The following is a 26,763-nucleotide window of genomic DNA, read 5'->3' on the forward strand; positions in this document are numbered from 1 at the left end:
ACACCTGGCAAGAGATGGCCCAGTGCTGCTACCCAAGCAAGGGTTCTGCCCCTAACCCAGGTTCTGGGTCTCCAAACTACTAGCTACGTTCTAGAGCTCTGCCTCTCGGCAGCGGCGCTCGGGAGCAGCCCGGCTGTGCCCACCCACCCTGCTTGGCCTTGATGGGGTGCGAGGTGGCTATTCTCCAGGCTTTCCCGTTTCTTCTCAGCTCCGCTGTGGTACGCAGTGCAAAGCAGGATCCTGACGCCCGCTCCCTCTTCCCTGGACACGAGCGGCGCTGGGGGAGCCAGGGAGCGTGCGGGTGTCGGGAAAGGATCCGCTCCCTCTTCCCTGGGGGAGCCAGGGAGCGTGCGGGTGTCGGGAAAGGAAACAGGACTCTGCTGCCTTTCCCGCTCCCTCTCCGCCCCTTCGCCCAGCGACTCCTCCTTCTTTTCCAGCACCGGTCACTCCACCAGGCGCCTCTGGAAAGTTTCTCTGAAAGCCACGGGCGGCGGGCATGACAGGACTGGGGCTCAGCATGTGCAGCCTGCGAGAAACTGAACCCCAAGGGAAGCGGGTGGACGGCCCAGGGTGCAACTAGGAGCGAGGTGCGGGCTTCTTGGGACGGTGGCGCCCCCACTCCCCACCCTCCACCCTCGACCAGCGGCTGCACTTGCTGTACCAGTCTCTCAAGCAATGGAAGGAGGGGACGGTCAGGGTCAGGACTCGGGATGCTGATTCGGCCACTGTGGCCATCGGCTGGCGCGGGGGTGCGTGTGGGCATCGCCGGGGCTGGCTGCCATGCAGGTACCAGTTCCAAGAGCAGCATCCCGGCCTCCGGAGCGCGCGCGCACGTTTCCAGTCAGCGGGAGTCCAGGGAGGAACAGAGCAGGTAGCCTGGTGTGCATGGAGCGGGGCTGCAACCTCTGTCTTCACAGCCAGAGCGAGCACTCGCAGGGCCGGCCACCGCCTGTGTTGCAGTGGGCAGCCCCTCCAGCCCTTCGCCGTCTGTCCTTGGGAGAGAGGTGGTTGCGTTGGGGAGGCCGTGGCCAGATACGGCCAGGGTGGGAACGCGCTCTGCTTATGCTGGATGGAAATCAAGTTGCCACCGAATGTGATCCGTGAAAGGTTTAAAAACACAGAAGCGCACGAGACACACTTTCTCACACTTGTTCGCACAACTTTTTTTTTTTTTTTTTGCCTCCATTCGGAAAAGATCTTTAACCCAGTTGCAGCGTCCTGCCAGTAGGTCTCAGGAAAGCTATTTAATGCCCCCCAGCGCTGGTTTTTAAAGTCTTTTCCGAGTAGAAAGGTCTAGCGCCTTTTCTTGCCTTTCTCTAATCCTGTTAATTGTCAGTTTTCCTTCCAACATATATCTTACATTTGGCGTTAAGTCCAGGGGTTGCCACTGATGGCAGGGGGCAGACTGTTGGTTTGGGATACATGGCTCCTTTATTTTTTTTTTTAATTCTTTCCCAAAAGTAAAGATGCCTGTGCTCAATTCTGAATGAAAATATCTACTTGTTTATACCTTATCCAATTGGCTAGCAGGGTCGTAAAAAGAACATTTTGTATGTTTTTTTCAGACCCTGTTTAGTCTGCATGGAGCAGTTTTATGATTTACAGTAAGCTTTGATTAAACCACTCCAGGCACCAAAGTTAATTATTAACCTAAACTTAAATACAGTGGCAGAACCGTGTCTCCACCTATTAACCTAAACTATCTGTTAAAAAATAATTGCATTGACTATTTGAATTTGGTTTACCCATGCTTGTTTACATGGTAACTCTTATTCAAATCTTGAGTAACCTCCAATCTCAATGTATATTCTGGTTTTAGGACATTCTTGAATGAGGCACCTTGCAAACCAACCTGAAAGCAAACAGGAATGAAATCAGATATAAAACTTCATTTTTGTGTTAACGTCTTTTTTCAACTTGACATAAAGCAGCATTCTAGTTCATGTTTCTTATTTACGATGTTTGTGTTCATGTTTCTTATTTCTGACAATCTTCCCACAGTGTTATGTTTTGCTGTTACCACCAGGTAGAGATGGGCCAACGTTATCCATCATGCATGTAATCCACCTGTGTAAATGTTCAGCAGACACCTAAAATCTTCATCTCAGGAGCCACCTGTAGAATATACTTATTGGCTAGAACATCTAAGTTTAAAGATGTTAAAAATTCATAAGAATCAGTGTATAAACTTAACTGTCTAATGAATAAATGAGTGAATGAAATAGTCACACGTGGTTCACATTTCTCCACTTACAGTGGATCTGTTTTTTTCTAGTGAAAAAAATCTATGCCTTCAAGTATGTGGTTATTATAAAGTAGCAAAAAGTGCAACTCTTTATTTATACACACAGAGACACAGACTTACACCCCTCAAGTTCTTTCAAAGTCTAGTGAATGCTTTCCTCATTAGAAAAATATAACATTTGCATTCTGAGTAGGCAGATAACATTGCCAACTGTGTTGAATGAGAAGAATAGCAAGAATTAGGGAGACTTATCTTCGTGCAATAAAAATAAGACACCCAAATTAAGAACTTTTATTAAATTCAAAATAAATACTCATGCTTTAAAAGTAAATGGGTAATTGCACTCCCGTATAAAATGGAAGGAAAAATACTGTTTTGAACAAGGAAGTAAGTCAGATACTTTACTATGGGTGCATAGTGGGTTCAAGCTCTTTTCCAAGCAGAACAAAAGAGTGTTTATGGGAGGAAAACTTTTTTTTTACAATTACATGGCCAAGAGCTAATATATTCTCCCATCTTTTTTGTTTGTTTGTTTGCAGAAAGGAATCACAGAACAAGCCAAAGTAATTGCAAATACTTTAATTAGCACCGTAAAGCCTGGGAAAGCCTGTAGCTATCACACCCCATGTTAGGTTTAGACAATTGTCCAGCTCCCAGAGTGGGTGTTCCCTGGGTGTTCACACTTCCAGGGGGAGGTGCAGCCTGGAAGCATCCTGCTGTGCCCCTCACCTCCCAATATCAATCAATCTCTCTGTGCCTTTGGAGCCAAGTTGTCCCTGGTAGTTCTATTCCAGGGTGAAGGCTTTTCTCATCTGCTTTAAATGTGCTGCAAGAGCAACTGAGCTATTCTCTGCTGGCAACCACAGGGTTGCCTCTTGGGGATATGGTAAGGTAGGGAAGGGAGGGAGGCATTTAATCCCTTTGAAATGGGCAAATAAGATATCATACCACACAAACCTCAAGGGGAGAAGGGAGCTCAGGATACTTCTCAGCCTGGGACTATTACAGTATAGGATATACACTAGAGTATCTTGCTTTGTGAAGCAGATGACTTACTGTAAAACTTTTTTATTAGAATTATTCTAATTACACTAATGGAGAGTGTCACATAAAACTATCAATACTCTGATGTCTCCCAAATAACGTGAATCTCTCAGGTAGTCAACATTCAAAACACCTAATTCTGGATCTTTCTCCCCCAAATATGCTTTTCTTAAAATCTCCATCTCGGTAAATGGCATGTTCCATCCTTTGCGTTGCTCAGTCCTAAAATCTGTGACTCTTTCTCTGCCCACACCCATTCCAGCTGCAATGCTGTTGGCATTCGGACTTCCTGCAGGCCTTCCACTTCTGGGGCCCACACACACTGGCTAAGCCACTGAGCGCCCCTGCTGGGTTATTGTGCCTGCCTCCCTGGCGGTCTTCCTGTTTTGCTCTGGGCCCCCTACAATCTTTTCTCCCTGCCATCCCCAGAGTGAAAAGGCTAAGCTAGATCAGATCACTTCTGCTCAGCTTTCCCACTTCATCCCAGTGAAAGCCGAAGTCCTTCCTGTGACTTTGTGGCCCCACATGATCTGCACTTGGGCCCCCACCTCGCTGACCTCCTCTCCTTGGGGTTACTTCAATGCCAGTTGTTCTCTCCTTGGTCCCTTGCAGGCTCTTTGCACTTGCTCTTTTATGGCTTGGGAAGGGTCTTGCCCCTGGATGGCTTCATGATTGTTCCTCACGTTCCTTAGGTCTTTGCTCACATGTCACTTTCTCAGTGAAACCTTTTCTGATCACCTTATTTACTTCACCTTTTTCCCTCAACACTTCCTACCGCCCTGGCCTGCCTCATTTTTTTCCCTTAGCACTTTCACAGCCCAATACACTGTATGTTGTCCTAGTTTATTTTGCCCTCCACTAGAACATAATGCCATAAGGATAGACATGTTTATGTTTTATTCACTACCTTACCTCCAGCACCTAAACCTGTGCCTGGCACATCCTAGGCCCTCTATGACAAGTACTTGTTGAATGAATGAGTGAAGGGTGACTCTTTTTGCAAACAACTAATCTTTATCTCTTTTGTCTGCTCATTTTCTTTTTCAAATATATATACAATGATAAGAGAGAATCATTGATTGGCTGCCTCCTGCACACCCCACACTGGGGATACAGCTGGCAACCCAGACATATGGACTGACCGAGAATCGAACCGTGACCTCCTGGTTCATAGGTCAAAGCTCAACCACTGAGCCATGCCAGCCAGGCAATGTCTGCTCGTTTTTTCTATACCATGTTTCCATCAAATGAGCTATCTCTCTGCCTGCATGAGTGTGTGTGTGTGTGTGTGTGTGTGTAACAATGTCTTCCATGTACATAGGTGCTATGTCTCATGCACCATTAGTAGAACATTCACTGTGGGTTGTTTTCCCAGTCTTGGTGATAGATTGGAGCCTGCTCGTTCCCACACTCTCACCCAGTTCCCTTCTGTGGCCAAGAACACACATCTGTGGGACACCTGGTTGAAGCTGTAGGGAATCTGAGTTAGGCAAAATCAACTTGCCAAGAAACTGAGCTAAGAAGACAGCCAGCACTTATGGGGATTGAGCTTTTGACCTTGGCCTCATTTGTTCTGCATTCTAACCATTGGCCACAGAACCTTCTTGCTTTTTTGGAGTTTACTAACAGTAGTTTTCAAAACTGAACTTTCTACCAGGAGAAAATAATATGCTTGTTAACCCACATTTCTGCCCTGTACAAGTATAGCAGTAACTTGTTGAAGGTCCTGTATTTGGAGTCAGAAGAACTGGGCTCCAGACTTCAACTATCTTAACCTTTCTGATCTGCATTATTTAAAACAAAAAAAATGTGAATAGTAACCTGTGCTTCCTACCTTGTAGGACTGCTGGAAGAATAAGATGAAATCAGGAATGTGAATGTATATGGTAAACTATGAAATGCACTTTGGAAATTTGAAGTTTGATGCTAGCTCCTCCCTCCCCACGCCCTAGGCCTAGCAGAGACCCTACTTCATTGTCTTCTAAATCAGAAAAGAAAGATTAGACTCTGTTGATGTCATTTTAGTGTAAACCACATTGTGAAATTAAACAATATCCTCAAATTCATTGAAAACACACAGTCTACATACAACTGGGATAGTGGCCATATTAATCAGAACGCCAACTGCATCAAGTAAAGATTGCTTTCAATGTGACCATAATAGAGCGAGGTCATGAGAGGGGCACTCTGCCAGTCATTATAAACAAAGCGAGGGCATTGTTTTTGCTTAGGTAAGTTCTAAACTGGTTAACGTCAACGTGTGCATGAATGTGGAACAGACCTGTCAGGGTGAACTCGGAGTAGTAGAAGTTCTGATCTTTGCTGTAACACGGGCAACTTCATTAGCTTTTGTGGTGCGAAGGTTATAACATGGAGGGACTGTCACAGGGGAGGCAGGAGAGGGTTCTGGAGGGAGTGCCGAGGTCACGCTTCTTAGGTGGACAGACCGCACTTGGATTTGCATCCTAGTTTTTGCCATTTACAAACCGTGTGACTTTGAGCCAGTTACTTAACTTGTCTGTCTCCGTTTCCATTTGTAAAACGCTAGTATGATGATGTTATGGTTGTTAAGAGTAAATATGATGGTATCTGTAAATTTGTAGCACAATACCTGGTACACTATACACATTCATTAAATACAAGGTGCTTTAAATTTTTTTAAATCCTCACCTGAGGATATGTTTTTAATGATTTTTAGAGAAAGAAGAAGGGAGAGAGAAAAAAACATCGTATGGCTGCCTCCCTTATGCAGTGCATCTAGGTATGTGCCCTGATCAGGAATCAAACCCGCAACCCTTCAGTGTACCAGACAATGCTCCATCCCACTGAGCTACCCAGCCAGGGAAGGAGTTATTTTTATTTGGGTGACAGTAGTCATGGAGAGTGCCCAGATGGGGAGAGTACAGAAGGAAATGGCCACAAGTCTGTAGCATAAAGAGATGATGCAAAGGAAACAACCTTTGGGCTAGAGAGGAACATTCACACGGTCAGCTGGCAATAGTGTCAGAGGTTTTAAGCTGAGAAGCATGTGAAAGAGTCACTTGCATGGGAAGAGGAGTCATGATCCTTTTTCTAACCGTGGAAGTTGAAATATCACACCCAACGTAGAAGAAAAAAAACAAAAACACTATACAAACAAAACAATAGCAAGTAGCATAGGGCCTCACACCAAATAAGACCCAAAGGAGAGTTGTTTTAAAGAAATGATATCCTTCACTTACTAACATTTTAAGGATAAAACACACAATCTGAACCCACCAAAGAATCTTGAAAGTGCCCACATTTGGCATCTAAGAGTAGCCGGTAATGACTGTTCAGTGATGAGCTGAATGGACCCCACGCACCATACCTGTGATAGGAGACACTGGCTGCCCAACGACTCCTAGGAGGCTGTCACCAACTTCTGCAAGAGGGTCTGCATGCTGGCCATACACTTGCCGGGTCACTCTTCCCTGGGCAGACCTGCAATCCATTTGGGAGAGCATGAATCTTTCTCCACTCAGAAGCAAAACATCACCTTCCCCACCAAACGGAGGAGATAGTTAGCTGACCCCAATAGAGATAGCATTTACTCTGACTGATATACTGCCATGAAATTTGATTCAAATGATAGCCATGCAAATTCTTATCAGTGAGAAGAATCTGACTTCTGAAAGGCCCGGCGGAAGGTACAGTAAATGGGCATCTGTCACCACATTCCCGAAGGACTGCTGCACCAGGAGGAATAGGAATCTCTCCTGGCTTAGAATTAGTTATTTTTGTCTAAAAGACAAATTTGTTTTTCTCTTAAATGTTGTAAGTAGAAAGATAATATAAAGAGAGAGAGAGAAAGAAATCAGCAATTAACATGCCTCAAAGACTGAAGCACCAGGTCTTCTGAGCAGTGAGTGAGATAACCTGCTTTGAAAGTATTGTTAGTATTCGGTGTTTCCACACACAGCCCACAGACCTGAGGCTTTCATTTACGATGACTCAGCGCTTCTGTGGTTTCCCACTAACCTATAATTGCCATTTGTAGAAAATTTAATTCAAAGAATCCCCGCCAATTAAAAAATTTAGCAGGAGATGCTATTTACCCCTCTCTTAGCCTTTCTACCCTCCCACGTGTTCAAGACCAAGCCTTTGGCCATGATTAGATTTGAAGCATTTATAGCACGAGCTGGCACTGAACACAATGAAAACACACCATTGGAAAATAACCATTTTGGGGACTGAGAAGAAATACTATATTAGTTATGGTTTAATGTTACATGAGACTTTTACAGACGAGCTTTCTGTGATGGATCCACTCTTCTTTCCTTTTTCTTATCCCTGACCCTTTTTAAAGGAGAGTATTCAATCTTTTCATTAATATTGCAGTGACTCCAGCTGTCCTTGAATGAGGAAACTGAGAGAATACTGATTGAGCTGGTGAGAGGGAATGTTCCTTTCCCGAAAGTGGAATGCTTTATGAAAAACTGCATTCCACAAAAAACATTCCAACAATCCACCAACTGTGTCTCCTCCTTTTTACCCCGAGAACCACGTGACTTCATTCACTTATTTTGGTGTTTGTATGCATTAGTTCCTAGGCTTCAAATACCCAGGTAGAAAGCCGGTAGATTAAGCCTTTAATTATTCTAAAAATAAGAGCATTAGAGTTACTAAAAACATGCTCATCTCAGCATTGTGAGCAATGCATGGAAACCGAATAGTTTACAGCATCCTAAACTGGAGTATACGTAGCCAAATGGCCGTTGGGTGGATTTTTATAAGAATACTTGTTAATGGTTTTCAAGATGGATTCTGTGCTAATTTTTCGCGCATCATGAATGATGGCCCCAGCTAGACACTGTCGCTGGGATCTTCATCTATTAATCATGGAGGCTGCTTTCTTATTCGGTTGCCATAGTTTCAGTGCCTCCGATAGTGTTGGGGTGTCTTGGGAAAGGTTTGAGATATACTAGGGCTTGCAAGACTGGCAGTTATGTTGGCAGTTGCGGTGCTCTTGAAAGAACTGAAAACCACTTCTCTTCTAATTCAGTGCTGGATTCAAAGAGGCAACTTCTGAGAGCGTCTCCCTGGACCTTGTTATGTGCACAGCCAGCTGATATTTACTCCAGGATTTGCCTCTTGCTCAGCGCTGCTGGCAAAAAATTACAGTCCAGGGGCTGATGTCACTTTCATCTTCCGACGAGAAAGCACAAGGGTGCGAACTCTTCGTTAGGACTATTTATAAATGTGGAGGTAAATGAGGGCATTCATGACTTTGCTCAACATTTCAGCTTCATAAATTGGTGTTGGCTCTGCAGATTGCTAAATAAATAAAATGACCTCAGGAGTGTTGTGTCCCTTGCCTGGGTATGGCAATGCAAACATTTAGTGCTTTCCTTCAGGTTTCACCTTTATTTTTATTTTTTTTAGTTTTGACACACATTACTGAGGAGCTAGAGACCATTTGGCTGTATTTGCAACATTGGCCCATAGGTCTGCTGCTTTGTCAACTCTTGAGTATAAGAGTATTTTTTTTGTAATTTCTGTAATTGTAATATTTTGCTATTTTGTGTTTAGATTTGTGACTTAAGGGTTGATTAGGAAAAGCTCTCCAGTTGTGCATATATTGCATGACTGAGTCAAGAAAAGATCTGGAGAAGTAAATTGTTGCAAGAGGGAGACCCACATACTAGCTGGATTTATGTGCTTCCTGTGTGATGTGGAACGCAGCCTTCCTTTGTTAGGTTAATGTGGCCTGTGTAACAGAAACTACCGGGGCACTTCTTAATGTTTTCTTCCCCATTCCTCAAGTGGACTTCCAAGGACTCCTACCAGTCGAAGCTGAGCCATTAAATTCCTCATAGACTAAAACATAAAATAAAACAATCTCACACTTGATGCAAATGGCACTGAATTCAGGACATGCAAAGCATCAGATGAAAATCCAGGCAGGTTCAGAAGAAGAAAACCTTTAATTCATTACAAATGGGCCTCATCTAGGAAAATAGTCATTTTTATTTTATTTTATTTTTTTACTAGAAAATGACTAGTTTTCATTTCAGGGTGAGCTTCAAAGCAACTGGTTCAAATTTCCCCATATCCAGCCTGTCACATTTTTTGTGTCAGATCAACAAGCATTTTAATGCACGTGCCTATTATATTGACCCCTCCCTTACCCAACCACACTAAATGATTGATTTTAGAGGCCAATAATTTGAAGTAAATTAAAAGGATAACATGCCCTTAATTGCTACTGGCTTCACCAGGCTTCTGGGCACGGGAATTCCTTGCGGAGAAACACTTTTAAGTGTCACAGCAGTTTTTGATCATGTGGTCGGCTTACCCATAGGCTGCAATTATCCCCCAGCCCTTCTCCAGGTCCCCCTCAAATATCTCCGTGAAGCAAAACAAGCATGCATTTCTAAATTCAGCATTATGGACCCCCAATTGTTTGACAGGGCAAGAAAATGTATTCTCGTAAGTTAGTTGTTTTAAGGGCGGAGGTGGGGGGTGGAGTGGGAGAGAACAGTGGGACTAATATTTTCGATCAAAAGCTTTTGGTGTGTGAAGAAGAGTTTGTGTGAATTCAGTTTGCTGTCCTCTCTACAGTCACAGATTGGCATTATTCTTGGGTGTCAGGTCAGGCAAGATGCTACACATAGAGCCTTAAGAAAAGCAAGCAGTACTTTTGTGTGGATGTCAGTCCAATACAATGTGAACTTTAATTAACCTTAATTAATGATTTCTGATTACAGATTTTCTCTTGTGCCTCCAAGGCACAAAATGTATTTTGGTGGAACATTTCCAACGGCAGTGACTTGAACATGCTTCCATTTTCTTGCCATGCACACCACACTAGGTTCTTAGTGTATGAAGAATATCTTGCTGCATCCTTCCTAGAGTGGTAAAATGCATTGTCCCCCAAGTGGTCATACAGATGCAGAGTATGTTGGAATGGCAGGTGAACCATTTTTAATTTTAAAGCAATTTACTTATCAAAACAGGTGACATTTTCTGGCTTCTACCTGGATTTAAGGCCATTCCTCCCAAAGACTGGATGGGACTTGGAGTGGTGCCTCCGTTCCTTCAAATGAATGCTGCCATACGCTGGGGATGGTAGACCAGGTGGTATTGCCTTTGCCCAAAAGTATTTACCAAGTGTGACAAATACAGACCAGGGACTATTGTAGGCCCTGGAAGGAAATAGGTCTCACATCTTGTTGGAAGTGCTTTTGTCCTGTGTTGTGAGTTTTAGAACAGATATCAAGAAGCTGAATTATATTGTTAGGGAACTATTCACATTCAACTTTTAACTAGAGGCTCTAATGAAAGTTAGATATAATAAATTAAGTCCAACTTAAGAACTGAGTTTCTGTGACTAATCATTTTGTAGCTTACATGATGAAACTAATAGCATATAACTCATCTAGTTTAGTAGAGTGTGTGCTTATTATCATTGCTTTGCTTTTACAACTAAGCTTACCGATCTATAAGCATCTTAATGAGAAAGTGCCTAAATTAAATTGATTTGTGATGTTTGCTGTACTGTGTTCTAGGGTAGTGATTATGTAAAGTAATTTCTAAGATGGTTGTCCCAGTGCATGCAGTATGGTTTTACTTTTTTTTTTTTTTAATATATCTTTATTGATTTCAGAGAGGAAGGGAGAGGGAGAGAGAGATAGAAACATCAATGATGAGAGAGAATCATTGATCGGCTACCTCCTGCACTCCCCCTACTGGGGATTGAGCCCGCAACCCTGGCATGTGCCCTTGACCAGAATGGAACCTGGGATTCTTCAGTCCACAGGCCGAAGCTCTATCCACTGAGCCAAACTGGCTAGGGCTGGTTTTACTTTTTTAATAAAGTCAACCCAGCGTCATGATCCCATGTTTGCCCAGCCAGGAGGAGATGCTACTGGTGTCAAAAGTAGAAAGAGCAGAGTAGTCTCTTATGTAGCCGAGAGAAAAGGTAACAAACATCTTTGGGATTTGTTTTTCTTTTAAAGGGATGTTCGGGAGTACAGGAAAAAGTTTTCTATTAAAAAGTCAACTTTTATCTACAAGGTGTTTCCTCTCATTTGTGATGAGAGGAAGTTCAACATGTCGAATATGTTGATTAATTAATTCTCATGGGATATCTTGGAGGGTGGAGCTTTCGTTTTCATATTTTGTCATGGCCAGAACACAAGACCTGTTACTATTGCCCAAACACATCTGTTCCCAAGAATGAAAGGACAACAAAATTGCCTGCTCAGATCCTACAACACGCAGGTGTGTGAGAGAAGGCTTTGCAATGCTGTGAATAGCTTGACATTTTCACATTGTTATTGAAATGCAAATTCTTCAGAGCAGAACTTGAAAAGGTTTTAAATGTAGGACAGGGCAGTATCTTTTCTTGTTGTCAACTATACCTGGTCTTAACTCCCTGGCTTGTCCTATTAAAAGTAATCATAACTCACTTGCATATTTCATTGCTTTCCGGTGCCTGTTTTTACAGTGCAGATACTCCTTCCTGGGTGGCACCGTCCAAGGAGAGGAGGCTGCTTCCACAGTGAGGTGCCAGCACAGGGCTGGTCACCTGGAAGGAGTCTTGCTGAGCCCCACATCAGATTTAGAATTCAGGCTTACTTACAGGTGATGATCAACATCAGCAGTATTTACAGTGTTATTATTAATAATAAAGACCTCATTTCCAAAGTGTTTATAGTTTTCAAAGTGCCTCTATAAACATTGCCTCATTTAATATCATTACATCCTGGGTTAGGCAAGGCAGGTATTAATTTACCCAATTTAAAGATGAGATAACTGAGGTTCAGAGAGGTCAGATAATTTGCCTAAGAGAACACCTGGTAAGGGAAGGGCTTGGGACAAAGCTCCCAACCTTCTGACTCTGAGTGTTGTGCTCCTCCATGTTATGTCACTGTTCACTCAATACTTAAAAACCATCACAGTCTTCCAACCATAAATGTTCTTACGTTATGCCTATTATGCAGATTGAATACTGACACAGAACAAAAGTAGCTTTCCATGGACTTCACCTGCGGCTTCTGCGCAGCTGGGACCTAAATTCTGCTTCTCAGTGGAAAGCCGTTTCTGAACATTGTCTCCAGAGGCTCTTAGGGTCTTGAGTCTGTCATCTGAAAGGAGATCAGTTGAAAAATGGAGGCTGTTTTTATTTGGGATTCTAGTCCTGTTTTATAGTAGGGATGAAAATAAACAGTAACATGAGGATGGAAACTTTGGCCGAGGTGCAGGGTAGAACTGGAGGGACAGAAGGTTGAGCCAGATACCCTGGCAGGAGTAGCCTCCTGGGGCTTGCAACTTATGCCTATAAAACAGAAACACGTGTTTAGCGAGGAATAACGTGGTGTGGCACAGCATACGTGGATCTCCCCTCTGACTAAGTCAATTTACTCTCGGGTCCATGCTGCCAGGTCTAGTGAAGGCAGCAACTCAATTTAATTCAGCAGATACACATTTGGCATCTACGTCAGACAAGTTCTAGGTACTGAAGAGACACAGTGATGACCCAGTTTAGAATTTATGAATTGTGTCCTCACCATAGGCCTGAAATTGGGCCCAATTCTGGAGAGAAGGGTGGGTACATAAAAAACACTGTAGTGTCAGGTCTATTTTCCATCCCAGAAGCAGAGTGGTGAGGCTGCTAAAGAGGACAGGAAGGAGCAGCTCTGTCCAGATGGGAGCTCAGACAGGCCTTTGTGAAGGAGGAAGCATTTGAGTTGTATCTAAAGAATGAGAGAGGTTTCAGTAGGCGGGAGGCTAGGGGAGGAAGAGCAGTGGGTCTAAGGGGAAGGCAGGTGCAAAGGTCCAGAGGCAGGAAATGAAGGCCTTGGCCCCAGAGCAGCCAGGGGCCTCCCGGGGACTGGTAGTGTGGTGTGGAAGCCCTGAGGACAGAAAGGGGCATTGAGAGCAGCCTGTGGAGGACTCTGCCCTGTTCTACAGAGGGGACTTGGAGGTGGAGGCAGGTGATGCTTTTGATGACATCATCAAAGGTGTGTTAGAAATACAAATCTGCTAGCACTGCAAGTGGAAAAGGGAAACATTCTGGGTGTGTTTGCAGGGTACAGTTGTCAAGACTTAGGGACCTTGCCCTGCCGACGTGGCTCAGGGGTTGAGTGTCAACCTATGAACCAGAAGGTTGCAGTTGGATTCCTGGTCAGGGCTTGGTCCCCAGTGTGGGGCGTGTGGAAGGCAGCTGATTAATGATTCTTTCTCATTGATGTGTCTATCTCTCTCTCCCTCACCCTTCCTCTCTGAAATTTAAAAAAATATATTTTAAAAAAAGACTTAGGGACCAGTTGGATGTGTGGGATAAGGGAGTGGAAGGAGTAAAACATGGTTCCAAGATGTCCCATCTGGGGAACTAAGCAGAGAGTAGGGACATTGGCCAGGTCAAGGACCCGGGTTTACAGACAGCAATAGTTAATATATATTTTAAAATATATTTTTATTGATTTCAGAGAGGGAGGGAGAGGGAGAGAAAAGTAGAAACATCAACGATGAGAAAGAATCAATGATCAGCTGCCTCCTACATGCCCCCTACTGGGGTTCGACTTCACAACCCAGGCATGTGTCCTGACCAGGAATTGAACCATGACCTTCCCAGTGGTCAGTGTTCAACCACTGAGCCACACTGGCTGGGCCAAATAGTTCTCAGCGGTCAATGTTCAACCACTGAGCCACACTGGCTGGGCCAAATAGTTAATCTTTAACAGCTATGATAAACCTTATTTACATGACACATAATAGGCCAAACACCAAAGCCTTGGACCTCATCCCATTGTGCTCACACCCAGCTCTGTGAAAGGAGTGCTAAGGATTTGAAATTAAGAGTGTTTAAACTGTCACATTTGGTCTGGCAGCTGGGACCACTTTCTCCAACATCAGGGAGGTTAATACCATAGCATGATGAGCAGAAGATGAGGAAGAGCGAAGCACCATAAAAACTGATTACGAAAGTGCAGGAGGAACAAGGGCGAATGATTCACTCCTGAGAATCGGGGCATACATTGAGCCACCTGTCTCCTATTTTTTTTTTCCATTCTGAACTATTTTACTTTATGCAAGTTTTTGAATTCTGAAATTAGATATACGTGTGTTCGTCTCTCCCTGCCCCTCCCCACCCCCCACCCGCGCTGGGCATGTTTATGTAAGTGTTTATCTCTTAAGTTGCCTTGAGCAATCAAAATGTTACAGATGACGTCATTCACAAAATACAAATAACACCTAAATTGTGTTGTTTATTTAATAAGACAGTGTTAGCAGATAGCTAAGCCTTTTTTTTGCTGCATTGTGCTAACTTTGAAGAAAAAATGTGTTTAATAATATTTTATTCAGAAAGAAATCAATCTTCATTATACAGGTGATCGAGGTATCACAGATTTTGTTATGTTCCACCCCCTAGATAGTATTGATGTTGTACAGTTGGCCCGAGGAATCCTCCTGTGTCTTTAATTGTTAAATATAACATTTGTACTATAAAAAAGAATTCTAAAAAAAAGTGGGTATTATATATTTACCCTTCACTTTGCAGTTTTCTTTCAGAGGGTTCTAAATAAAACTTGAAACAGGAAAGTCTTATTCTATAATAAAATAAGGTTTTGTGCCATATTTTTAAAAGAGGTTGAAAACAGAAGTGAAACAAAGCAGGATTAGAAACATCAAGTATCCTTCGGGAGCTTTCACAAATTGAGTGGGTTTCTGGAAGGGAGAAAACCTTTATGATATGGTTTGCTTTGATGTCTTATTTTAAAGGCACGTTAAAATTAAACATTAAGGAATCATTTGATTCTTTTATGTTGGGATGCCATATTTAAGTTGGTGTCATAATGCTGAGAAAGTAAACTGTAGATTACTTGTTGTGATATCAAATTATTGCACAGATGTAGTATCATTTGTTTTTCTAACTTGCAGGCTGCCCTCTAGTGTTACTTAATCTCAACACAACCACTTTGTTTAGATCCCATGAAAGGTGAAAAAACATAATAGAACATTTTACCAACGCGTCAGCCGCTAACCCAGGCAAGCTAGACTCTGTCTCTAAATGCAGTGTTAACAAGTGTATAATTCATGGTTTGAAAGGCTGTGCACAAATTTAAGAGTGCCCATCACCAAAGCTCTGATAGCAGCAGATAGTACAGTAAGTCCTCACTTAATTTCATGGATAGGTTCTGTGACTTTTAAGAGAAACGACATGAGTATAAGGAAGTCAGTTTTACCATAGGCTAATGGATGTTAACAAGAGTGAAGTTCTTAAACACCTCATCGACATTACAAGGAAGCCATGTTATTCAAGGACCTGCTACACTGTGTGAGGAAAAACATAGTGATGACTGCAATTTAAAGTCAAACTCCGAATACAAAGTCAAATACCGGACGAGAAGGTTTAGGACTACATTGTCCAATTAATTTCACTTACTTTCTTTTGTGTGTGTTCAGAAGAGTGATACATGATAAAATAAGCTCTCTCTAAATAAGCCTAAAAGACCTTGTTTAGTAAGTTTAAATAAAAATTACAAGTGTCAAGAAACATATTTCAATCACCATCAGGTGGGAGATTTCTGAGCAGACAACCTCAAAGTTTATCATATAATTAGCCCTCAGGGAAGAGGTCTCAAACTTCAATGCACTATCCTATTCCAAACCTTCAAAGAGTAAATTCCCGCCCTTTATAGATTATTCCCCGAAGCTGTTAAGAAGAGAAACACATACTGCAGCCCAAACTGTGGGCATTAAGTACTTTCAGACACTGGTGCCAATCCTTCTTTTGCTCCAGAGTTTGCAATAGTGGAGAGTCACTTTCAGACTCAGTCGCTGTTTTTTTCACGTATAATGTTGGCATCCTCAGTGGATTACACAGATAATGTTACAACATTCCAGATACATCCAGCTCCTCCCAGCAGAGCAACTGATAAAAATGGCTACTGCTGCTGCTGATTTTTCTGTTTTTGTTTTTAAATATATATTTATTGATTTCAGAGAGGAAGGGAGAGAGAGATAGAAACATCAATGATGAGAGAGAATCATTGATGGGCTGCCTCCTGCAGGCCCCACACTGGGGATTGAGCCCACAACCTAGGCCGAGAATTGAACCTTGGCATCCCTGTTCCTAGGTCGACACTCAACCACTGAGCAACACTGGCCACATGATTTCTCTGACGTTTTGAGACTAAGATCAGGAAGAACAACTAAGAGCACGTGAGTGCAGGACACAGAGAATGAAACCGATGGTCAAAATTACACTTGAGAATCAGCTTTTCCTCTGGGGGGTGATGTGATGTAGTAGTTAAAAGTGTGAGCTCCAGAGTGTCCTATTCTAGTCGCCATGAGATCTTGGAAAAGTTACTGAATCTCTCTGTGCCTGGTTTTCCTCAACTGTAAAATGGAAATGCCGACAGTGCCTGCCTCATAAAGTGATTCCTATGACTGAGAACCTATGTACCAGAATGATGTCTGGTACACAGTAAGCACTCAATAAAAATCAGTGTTGTGCCCTAGCCAGTTTGGCTCATGGATAGAACATCGGTCTGCGAACTTAAGGGTCCCAGGTTCTATTCAGTCAAGGGCACGTGCCTTGATTGCAGGCTCCTCCCTGGCCCAGGTCCTGGTTGGAGCGTGTCCAGGAGGCAACCAATTGATGTGTTTCTCTCACATCGATATTTCTCTCTATCTTCCACTCTCTCTAAAAATCAATGGTAAAATATCCTCAAGGTGAGGATTTTAAAAAAAATCGGTTGTTGCAATTTGACACCAAGTTCTCCTAATAGAATGGATTACATTCAGTGCCTTATGTCAACAGCTGTATGGTTCTTGGCATGTAGGTTAGAACCGAAAAGACAAGAAGATGACAAGATGAATACGGTCCAGATAAGTCTCTCTGCTGCTTCTGTCTCCTTCTCCATGTTCTTTTGTGGGTCAGGGCGTGATTTTAAATAACTGGTGGATCAATCATTCATCATTTCACTTTATTTAAGGAAAATTTAGTATGTATGTAGTACTATGTGCATTGAGCTATATTAGATCCTATTAGATATTTCCAAAATACTAAGTAAGGTGTTGAGTGAGGTGACTAGATTTTGTTCCAGATTTAATTTGGGTTGGTGCTCAGACGAGCCTTGTGTTTATCAGGCTTAGGCAATGCCCTGAACTGCAGCCTTCCTAGATTCTGGGAATAGAGGATGTGGAAACTGAAGGAATATTGAAGGGTTTTCTCACTCTTTTGTATGTAAAATTTAGATTGTAATTAGTGTTGTATTTGGGATCATAATATTCAGAAATTTTTCACTAACAAAGAGGGCCCAACATCTCTGTTAACTTAATATCTGACTCGAAACAATGCATAAAATGTATTTTATACAACAAAACTTTTAAGTTATAGGGAGAATTAACGACTTATACCAATAAACTGAAAATGTTGAATTGATTAATTGGCTTTAAACACTTATTTTTCACAACATCTGAGAGTTGAGCCACTAAACAGCATGGTGGATGGGTTGGAAAGTAAAACCTTATTCCAACCCTGCCCTCACCCCTACTCTCTAAGCCAGCGGTTCTCAACCTGTGGGTCACCAACCTGTGGGTCGCGACCCCTTTGGGGGTCGAACGACCCTTTCACAGGGGTTGCCTAAGACCATCGGAAAACACATATATAATTACATATTGTTTTTGTGATTAATCACTATGCTTTAATTATGTTCAATTTGTAATAATGAAAATACATCCTGCATATCAGATATTTACATTACGATTCATAACAGTAGCAAAATTACAGTTATGAAGTAGCAACGAAAATAATTTTATGGTTGGGGGTCACCACAACATGAGGAACTGTATTAGAGGGTCGCGGCATTAGGAAGGTTGAGAACCACTGCTCTAAGCTCTAATGAGAAGGCAGAAAAAAAGTTGGGTGATTAAAGAAAAGCAAAGGCCAAATGGATCATTCGCTTCTGAGCTAACAAACAAGTTAAGTCTGGCTTTATCCATCCCAAATATTTCCTCCAATGCAAAGCCGAACTCACAAAAATGAGGAAGGTGCTGGTTAGGAGTTAGGCAACGTGCTAACTTGTACATCTAGAGATGAATAATAGGAAGTGGGGCCCCCTCCCCAGTAGCAGGGAGCATTGTGTTCATTTGGTCAATTCACCCAAACTCAGGACCATCTGACAGCTGTTTGGTGTTTCTTGTGAAATGGACTTGGGCCCTGGCCAGATGCTAGTGGACAGATGTTCACAACACAAAAACCTTTATGAAAATAGGGGCTAATTGGCACCTTCCTAATGATCTGAACAAATAAGGTGGGAATGGGCTGGATCTGCCTGCACCACCTCCAGGCCCACGCCTGCCCTCCAGCCTAGGGAGGAGGCCTTATTGGGAAGCTGAGCTTTCCCCATCCTACAGGTCTTCTGGTACCTGGGCTCCCAGACATAAACCCTGCAAAGGGATGGTCAGTGTGTGTTTGTGTGTATGTGTGCTTGTGCGCATGTGCTTAACCACGGAAACCTTTCAAGAAGGTGGGCAAGTCAAGGGTCGACCTCCACCAACCCAAGTCTTGAAGTGCAGAATTTTCTCCACGAATTTGGTTTCTGTGCAGTAGTTTTTGAACAAAGACATCCTACAAATGATTACATATTACCTTCATGAGAAACCTCAAACAGAATGTATATGCTCCATTTCAGACTTTTAGTTGTAATTGATCAGTAATAGCTGCAATATAATTTTGTTCAAATGGTTTAACCAAAGTTATATTAAAGTGAGTATTTCAGGGGCAAACTGGTTTGACAATTCCCCATTCATAATTAGGTGGACTTGCTCCTACTTGTAACGGCTACAGTTAAGTGTCTTTGATTTAAACTGTCTTTTTAGTGCCTGGGGCACTTTTGGAGTAGGAGTTCTCCCCTCTCTTTCTCTCAATTTTACAAGTTGGGAACAAACACTTAACTCCTGGCCTATTACTAATCGAATCTGTTACCCATTTAGAGACTGACAAATAATGCTTTTCTAAGGCAGGACATCTTACCTAATAATAGACAAACATGGTAATTGACCATATCTTTGCTACGCCTCCCATTGGCTAATCAGCGAGATATGCAAATTAACTGCCAACAAAGATGGTGGCCGGCAGCCATGGAGCTGGAGAGAGCAGGAGGCTTGCTTGCTCCAGTGATGGAGGAAGCCAGCCTGCCGCCGACTCTGAGCTTCACTCAAAAAGCAACAAAGTTTCAATTATAGAAGGTAAATAAACCCCAGATACCTGCTTTCAGCAGGCCGTGGCCACGGAGCTGGAGCGAGCAGGAGGCTTGCTTGCCCCTGCGATGGAAGAATATAGAAGGTAAATAAATCCCAGATATCTGTTTCCAGTCGCCAATGCCACGGAGCTGGAGCGAATTAAAAAAAAAAAAAGGAAAGCCTGGGAGCTTCAGTCGCCAGGGGGCTTGGTCAGTCTGAAAACAGCCATCAGCCCCTCACCCAGGCTGGCCAGGCACCCCAGCAGGACCCCCACCCTGATTCAGAACACCCTTCAGGGCAAAACAGTCGGCCCCCACCCGTGCACCAGGCCTCTATTCTATATAATAAAAGGGTAATATGCAAATTGACCCTAACAGCAGAACGACTGGGAATGACTGGTCACTATGACACACACTGAACACCAGGGGGCAGACACTCAATGCAGGAGCTTCCCCCTGGTGGTCAGTGCGCTCCCACAGGGGGAGCTCTGCTCAGCCACAAGCCAGGCTGATGGCTGCCAGTATAGTGGTGGTGGTGGGAGCCTCTCCCACCTCCTCAGCAGCGCTAAGTATGTCCAACTGCAGCTTAGGCCTGCTCCCCGCTGGCAAGTGGACATCCCCCGAGGGCTGGCAGGCTGCCAGAGGGATGTCTGACTGCCAGCTTAGGCCCGATCCCCCAGGGAGCAGGCCTAAGCCAGCAGGTGGACATCCTCTGAGGGGACCCAGACTGCAAGAGGCCATAGGCCGGGCTGAGGGACCCCCCACCCCCCAGTGCACAAATTTTTGTGCACCGGGCCTCTAGTAGTTTTATAGTGGGTGATTTACTACATTTTTACTGATGTTATTGTTAATTGTTTGCCATGGACTCAGATCACATACAGATTAGGGCACAGAACAGAGACCCTCTCTAAACTCCTCTAGCCCCCACTCCCAACCACACTCATTTTAGCCTCCTTTTTCCCCACCTTTTCTAAGAAATAAAGACCTAAGGGGAAAAAAAATCCATATCCACCCAGACCTTCCTTAAAAAAAAATAAAGAGTCACTACTATACTAACCCAGTTGAAGGACTAGACATATTTTGCTAGTCGTTGCTATAGTTATTTATCCAAAAAAATTATAGATTTGGTTGAAGCTATCTCACGTTGAGTGTGAGAGGATATCTTAATCATGGTATTCATCCTGATTGAAAGTCCCTGGATTTTTCCCCCTAACATTTTACTCTCAGGATTTCGCCTTCCCATTCTCTAGTGTGGCTCCTGCTCCCATGAATGAAAGGCAGCCCCGACTAAAAGAGCTAGAATATGCCCAGCAACCAGTGCTGGGTACTATTGAGTCCATTGTTTGCTCCCAGCACTGTGGAGCCAAATCTCATTTTATAGCACAGTGTGTTCTAGGAATTCCACTTCATCAGGACAACAGACCTTCTCTAAAGCTTTCCTCTTTTCCCTACTGGCCTCTGTCACCGGCAGCGCCACACAGTCCTGCGGCTGGCAATTAGAATTCACTTCCCTCCCAGGCTCCGCTCTCCCTCATTTGCAAGGGACCACAAGGCATCAGCTGCCATATTAAACGGACGCTAATGACACCAAGCGTGATCAGCCAAAGCAGCTGACGTGGCGGCGTGTTGGAGCTTGAATCCCTTTGAGGGACTGAACTTGGAGTTCAGAAATGGTCTTCCGACAGGGGTTACACTGAGGCTGATAAGAAATTCGGGTAAAATTATACTTGATGGATTTTCAAGCGCTTATAGGTAAACAAGATGACAGTATTTAAAGTGAACATTATTTATAGAAGTTTCCCAACACAGTCACAAAACTAGGCCTGGTACCAAGTTATATCTACAGGGTGGGGCAAAAGTAGGTTTACAGTTGTTCCTATGAAAAATAATACAATTAATAAATCATAATACAAGAATCAACTGTTTCATGCACTCACAGCTGTAAACCTGCTTTTTGCCCTGCCCTGTATGTTATTTGAATGTACCATATATACTTAATTTTTTAATCTATAGTTTTCAAAGCATTTTGCGAATTAGTAATATTGTCCCCATTTTCCAAGTGGAGAAGTGTTCTTGGGTGATTGGCAGGGATTCTAGGGAATGAATGAATGTTCTCTAGAGCACAGCCGACTCCTCCTGGACTCGTGTCTATGCAGGGACCGCTCTCCCCTGGAGATAGGATCTCCATCATTGCCTATCTACTTCTATACCCAATCCACATTAACGTTTTTGGTTTTTTTTAACTTTCTAGCATATTTTGGCAATGGTTGAATAAAAATATTTTCATTTCTATCACATCTGGCAACATGTGGCACCACTTATGAAATAATTTTCTATTGGATTTTTGTAAAATTACCCCCATTAAAACACTTCCTGTAAGTAAGTGTAAGTGTGAGTAATTGTCTCCCACTGATTTAAGGGTTTGAGAGAGAAGCCAATCTGCAGTTGCAGGTTCAGAGGCTGACTGGCACCGCAAACGCTCCTCCCAGTAGAGAGGACGGGGCCTACCGCTCTGCCTCAGAGGAGGCTGGCTTCCCCAACTCACTCCAGGGCTTCCAGCAGCTGTGCTGAGAGATGGCGCAGAGCATCATCCGAATGGGCCCACCTTGGAGGATTTCATTTAGTACCAAATCATTAATTGACCCACAGGGTGACCAAGTAATTAGTGCAAGGCTCCTCAAAGCTGTTTTATGTGCTACATCACGGCACCTACCTGTGCCCTGGTTTGGAAAAAAGAAAAGAAACACTCGCCTCTTGAATGAAAAGAGAGTCAGTGTAAAGTTATGTGTTCTTATCATGTTGCCCAAATGTTGTGCTTTGCAATGTTCAGCTTGGTAAACCTAAAATACCCTGGAAAGGATGCTTGGCTACAAAATCCCTTTTTAAAAAGAAATGTGAACATCAGAGGAAGCCTTAGGCAATGGACACAATAATTTTACACTTTCTGGGAAGTACTGAAGAGTAGGCACAAAGGCCTCACAGTGCTCTCCAGGTTCATCGGTAACTGACTGGGGCCAGTGACATGTGGGCAGTGGTTGGCATGCCCGAATTTTCTGCGGTCACTGTTTCTTCAGGTTAACACAGAAAACTGAGTCAGGATCTAGAGACAGGATCCTGTGACTGACCCTCTGCAGAGTCCTTGTGGAAACATCGGGCAGGTACCTTTAAAGCTTTCCCCTAGCTGTCAGAAAGTTGATGGCTCCTGGTACTTTAGGTTGTCAGTCCCGGCATTCTCATTCCTTAGAGGGATTATTGATGTTGTTGTTGTAGCATGTCTGTGTTTAATTGCAAACAGGAAACTGATAGAGCAAGCTTGTTGTGATTACATCCTCTGAGATGCCTCTTCTATCTGAATTCAATGACCAGGTCAAAACTTAGGGGTGGGTGGGAGCGGAACAATGTTAGCCAACAGAACTACGTGCACGCTGCAGAGAGGCGGGAGCCTGGATTCGAATCCAAAGTTCACCACTCACTCGCCTGTGACACAGGCAAACTACCTAACCTCCCGTGCCTCAGTTTTCTTGTTTGTAAAACCAAATAGCTATAGTGTCAGCCTCATAGGGTTGCTGTGAGGATTAAATAAGTCAATATGTGTAAATTGCCTTAAGGACCTGTTACATAGTAAACACTAGATATGTATTTTCTGTTTTCACTCTTTCCCCCCAAACCATTTGTTCATGTAAGCATGCCGATGAGGCATAAGTTGCAAAGTGTGTGTGTGTGTGTGTGTGTGTGTGTGTGTGTGTGTGTGTGGAGAAATGTATTTTCTGTTTTCACTCTTTCCCCCCAAACCATTTGTTCATGTAAGCATGCCGATGAGGCATAAGTTGCAAAGTGTGTGTGTGTGTGTGTGTGTGTGTGTGTGTGTGTGTGTGTAGAATATCATTAGAATTGATTCTACACTTGAATTGTAACACGGGCAGATTTGGCTTTTGTTGCCTACCTGATCATTCTGACACCTTCTCTACACCCAAAGTTCCTGGTTATCATCCTTCTCCACCTACCTCTTCAGATATTTTCTACCCATGTTCTCTTTGGTCGTGGCCTATATCTCATCGAAGTGATGTTTTATGAATTCCACAAAGCCATTCACCTTCCAGGTCCCCAAGAACATACTATTCTCTAATTACCTTTGTACTCAGTGTGACCTGCTAACCCAAGTCCTCTTTTGACAATGTTGGATTTCTGTCCTTAAGGGTGAGAATTGTAGTCATGAAGCTATTTGGGATAATGGGTTGCCAAAGACCTATCTTCAGGGCTGAGGCTGGGAATCTACATGCATCAAATGTCCTTCAGGTGACTCTGATAGTCAGTGAATTTGGGGAGCCTCTGTTTTCATTAATGGTTCTGAGAATAGCATTCTTCATGTGCGAGATGATTAAAGAGCCAAGCTTTTCTCCCGAGGTTTTGGTGCACACCAAATGATGCCTTTTATGCACTGTAAAGCCCCAGGTAAACCTAAGGCACTGTTCTCAATGTTAGATGCAGAGCACTGGGCTGCTGTGGGAGGTCTTCAGACCACAGGGCACATAGGTGTCTGCTGGGCACCTGCTAAAAGGGCCTTGGGAAGCTGGTCATTGGAGAAAATATCTCCTTCCGTCTCACCTTTGCTTCTGCTGTGATTCAGTAATCCCAGTTAAAGGCCAACTTTCAAGCTAGCCTTTAACTGACATGTATCAGTAGATATTGTTAACATTAGCACATTTAGAGTATTATTTCACAGAGCTGGTTTCAAGTTCAAGAACTAAAAGGTGGAGTAATGGTGTCAGATAACCTCAGAGAGGATCATTCTCTTAGTAATCTCTCCTTTCTTAAAATAACCCAGACATTGCTGACAGCGTGAAATTTGTGACCTTCGGTAGATATGTTTATTTTGCTTTTAAAATAAAACCAAGGAGGCTTAGAAGTAGCCATAAAATGAAATATTATGGAAATTAATGACCTGAAATAATTGAGGAATATTTATAATACTTACATTTTAAAATGACAATGGCTTAAAATGCCTCTAAAAAGAATAAACTCTTTACCCACCAACCCTGTTTCATTCAAACCCAGAAAGGACACCGTCCCTTATTTTCCACCTGTACAAGGTAAGGACCCATCACTGACTCAACCATGATCTTAAGATGCCCATTTAGAAGGCCTATGAGCAATGGAACGCGTTCCAGCCAACTGAATAAGTGCTGTCACCTGCCCCCAAAAGAGCACTGGCCTTTGGTGGAGAGGTGTTTGATGGTGCACGAACACTGGTTGAGCCTTCTGATTATTGTCTATATACTACTCAAAGCTCTGCAAATGTATAATGTAATGATATGGGGAAAACTCTCTTGAATTTTGCATAAATGGTTTACTGCATTCCTGCTATTACGAGGAAAGTACTCACATGGCGCATTCTGTTAACTATAATTGGATATTTATGCTTCATTAGAAGAGGAGGGTATAGTTTCTCACCTATTATAAATAACATTATAAATAAAATCTTTTTTTTTCCACATCTGCAGTTTCCATTTCTGTTTGCTTTTTGTTTTTCACTGGTCAGTGCTGGCAGAGGTGAAAAGAAAATGAGCCTCCCTAACCCCCCAATCAGAGGATGGGCAGCATTGAGTCACTGAGGGCCTGGCTGGAGCTGCCCCCATGCCATCTCCCTATCCTACTCCTCCCATGTGTCCTGAGGGGTTCATGGTACTCCAGTCTTTTCTAGGAGATAAACATAATCATCCCAATCCTTCTGCTTCTTATTTCTCTCCAGGCTTTAGCCTGAATTCAGTTCTAGTATCTGAGATCTCCATATGCTATGGGAGGTACAAAGCAGAACTTAAACCATTATTAAGGCTAACCTCTCAGAATCCAAGAGAAATTTTTAAAAGTATGTTTTCATTGATTTCAGAGAGAGAAAGAGAGAGGGAGAGAGAGATAGAAATGTTGATGAGAGAGAATCATCAATCGGCTGCCTCCCGCACGCCCCCTACTGGGGATCAAGCCCACAACCTGGGCATGTGCTCTGATGGGGAATTGAACCCTGACCTCCTGGTCCATGGGGTTGGTGCTCAACCACTGAGCCACATCAGCCAGGCCCAAGAGAAATTTATTTTTTGATTCAGCCTTCAAATGGTAGAGTTTTATAAAGTAGTCTCTTAGTAGGTTCTTGGCTTTATTAAGGGAATTTAGTATGTGATTCTCTCCTCTCCCCCCTAATTTTCAGAGATACCTTCGAGATGATTTATTGGGTCCATTTTGTTGTTTGTTTATGATGATTTTGATTTTTAGTTGATTCATCGAGAGCCTGAACTGGAAAGCACCTATTTAGTCTTCCCATTAGCTAGCACTGAGAACTTTTAAATTAGTGGTTTGGTTACTGTGTCTACAAGTTCATGCTTCAGTTACTGTACACTTCTTTCTAGAAGTAAAAAACTGCAGACAGAGAAGGCCAGACCTATCCCACAATTCTTAGTTTCCAGGGCAGCATTCATGTAGGATCAGAGTGTAAATGTTTCTGGATAATGACAAAACCTCTTTGATTATCCATTATGATTTACAGAATGGAACTCTTGTGAAGAGCAATACTGTTTTAAGGTGAACTGAAGCCATACAAACAAAGAGAATAAAGTTGTCTTATACCTTCTGCTGATTTGGTATAATCTGTGGGCAAGATCTGTTTGTTCCTGGCCTCAGTTTTGTACTGAAAAGGAGATTTTTTAGAAACATCTTAACCCTCCAGCTGAACAAGTTATGTCAATGAAAAATGTATTACTTAAGCAAAACAGTAGCTTTTGCATGATATACACCATTATATTTATAGACTATAAATTAAAAAGAGCTTTCAATGTAACGCAAATACTAGGAGGCCTGTTTTATATTCTTGACCACCAAAATCCCAGGGATGTATTAGCAGCTCTTGCAGTCTTCCAGAACCATCTGCAAAGCTGTCTATATAAAATAACACGTGCTTTCTGTCCTCCATGGCAAGAGCTTAAAACTTCCCTCCATTCACCCCAAAGCAAGTTTTCTGCTCCAGTGTAACAAGAAATGCGATAGTCACTGAAACACACCATGGGCCTTGAGAACTACTGTTGGACGTGGCAGCTAAATGGACAGGGTCAGGCGTGTGCCAGTCCTCCCTGCAAGCAAGCATTAAGGTCCATAAATCAAATCTCAAGTATGGAAAAGAAGAAAGAAAAGAGAAAGCTGTCAAGGGGTGCCGGCGTTATAACTGGCCCTTGCTATTCTGTAGTGCCCAGCTGTGTTGAGGCCCACAGA

The 26,763-nt window shown here is 43.0% G+C and overlaps 1 protein-coding gene across 3 annotated transcripts in view; it reads left to right on the forward strand.

The window, feature by feature from the left end:
* The window catches only part of SEMA6A (sema domain, transmembrane domain (TM), and cytoplasmic domain, (semaphorin) 6A), a 129,689-nt gene that overhangs the window by 1,289 nt on the left and 101,637 nt on the right, over window positions 1-26,763 (forward strand). The window lies entirely within an intron of this gene.

This window comes from Myotis brandtii, unplaced genomic scaffold, assembly GCF_000412655.1.
Source record: "Myotis brandtii unplaced genomic scaffold, ASM41265v1 scaffold1105, whole genome shotgun sequence".
Taxonomy (NCBI): Eukaryota; Metazoa; Chordata; class Mammalia; order Chiroptera; family Vespertilionidae; genus Myotis; species Myotis brandtii.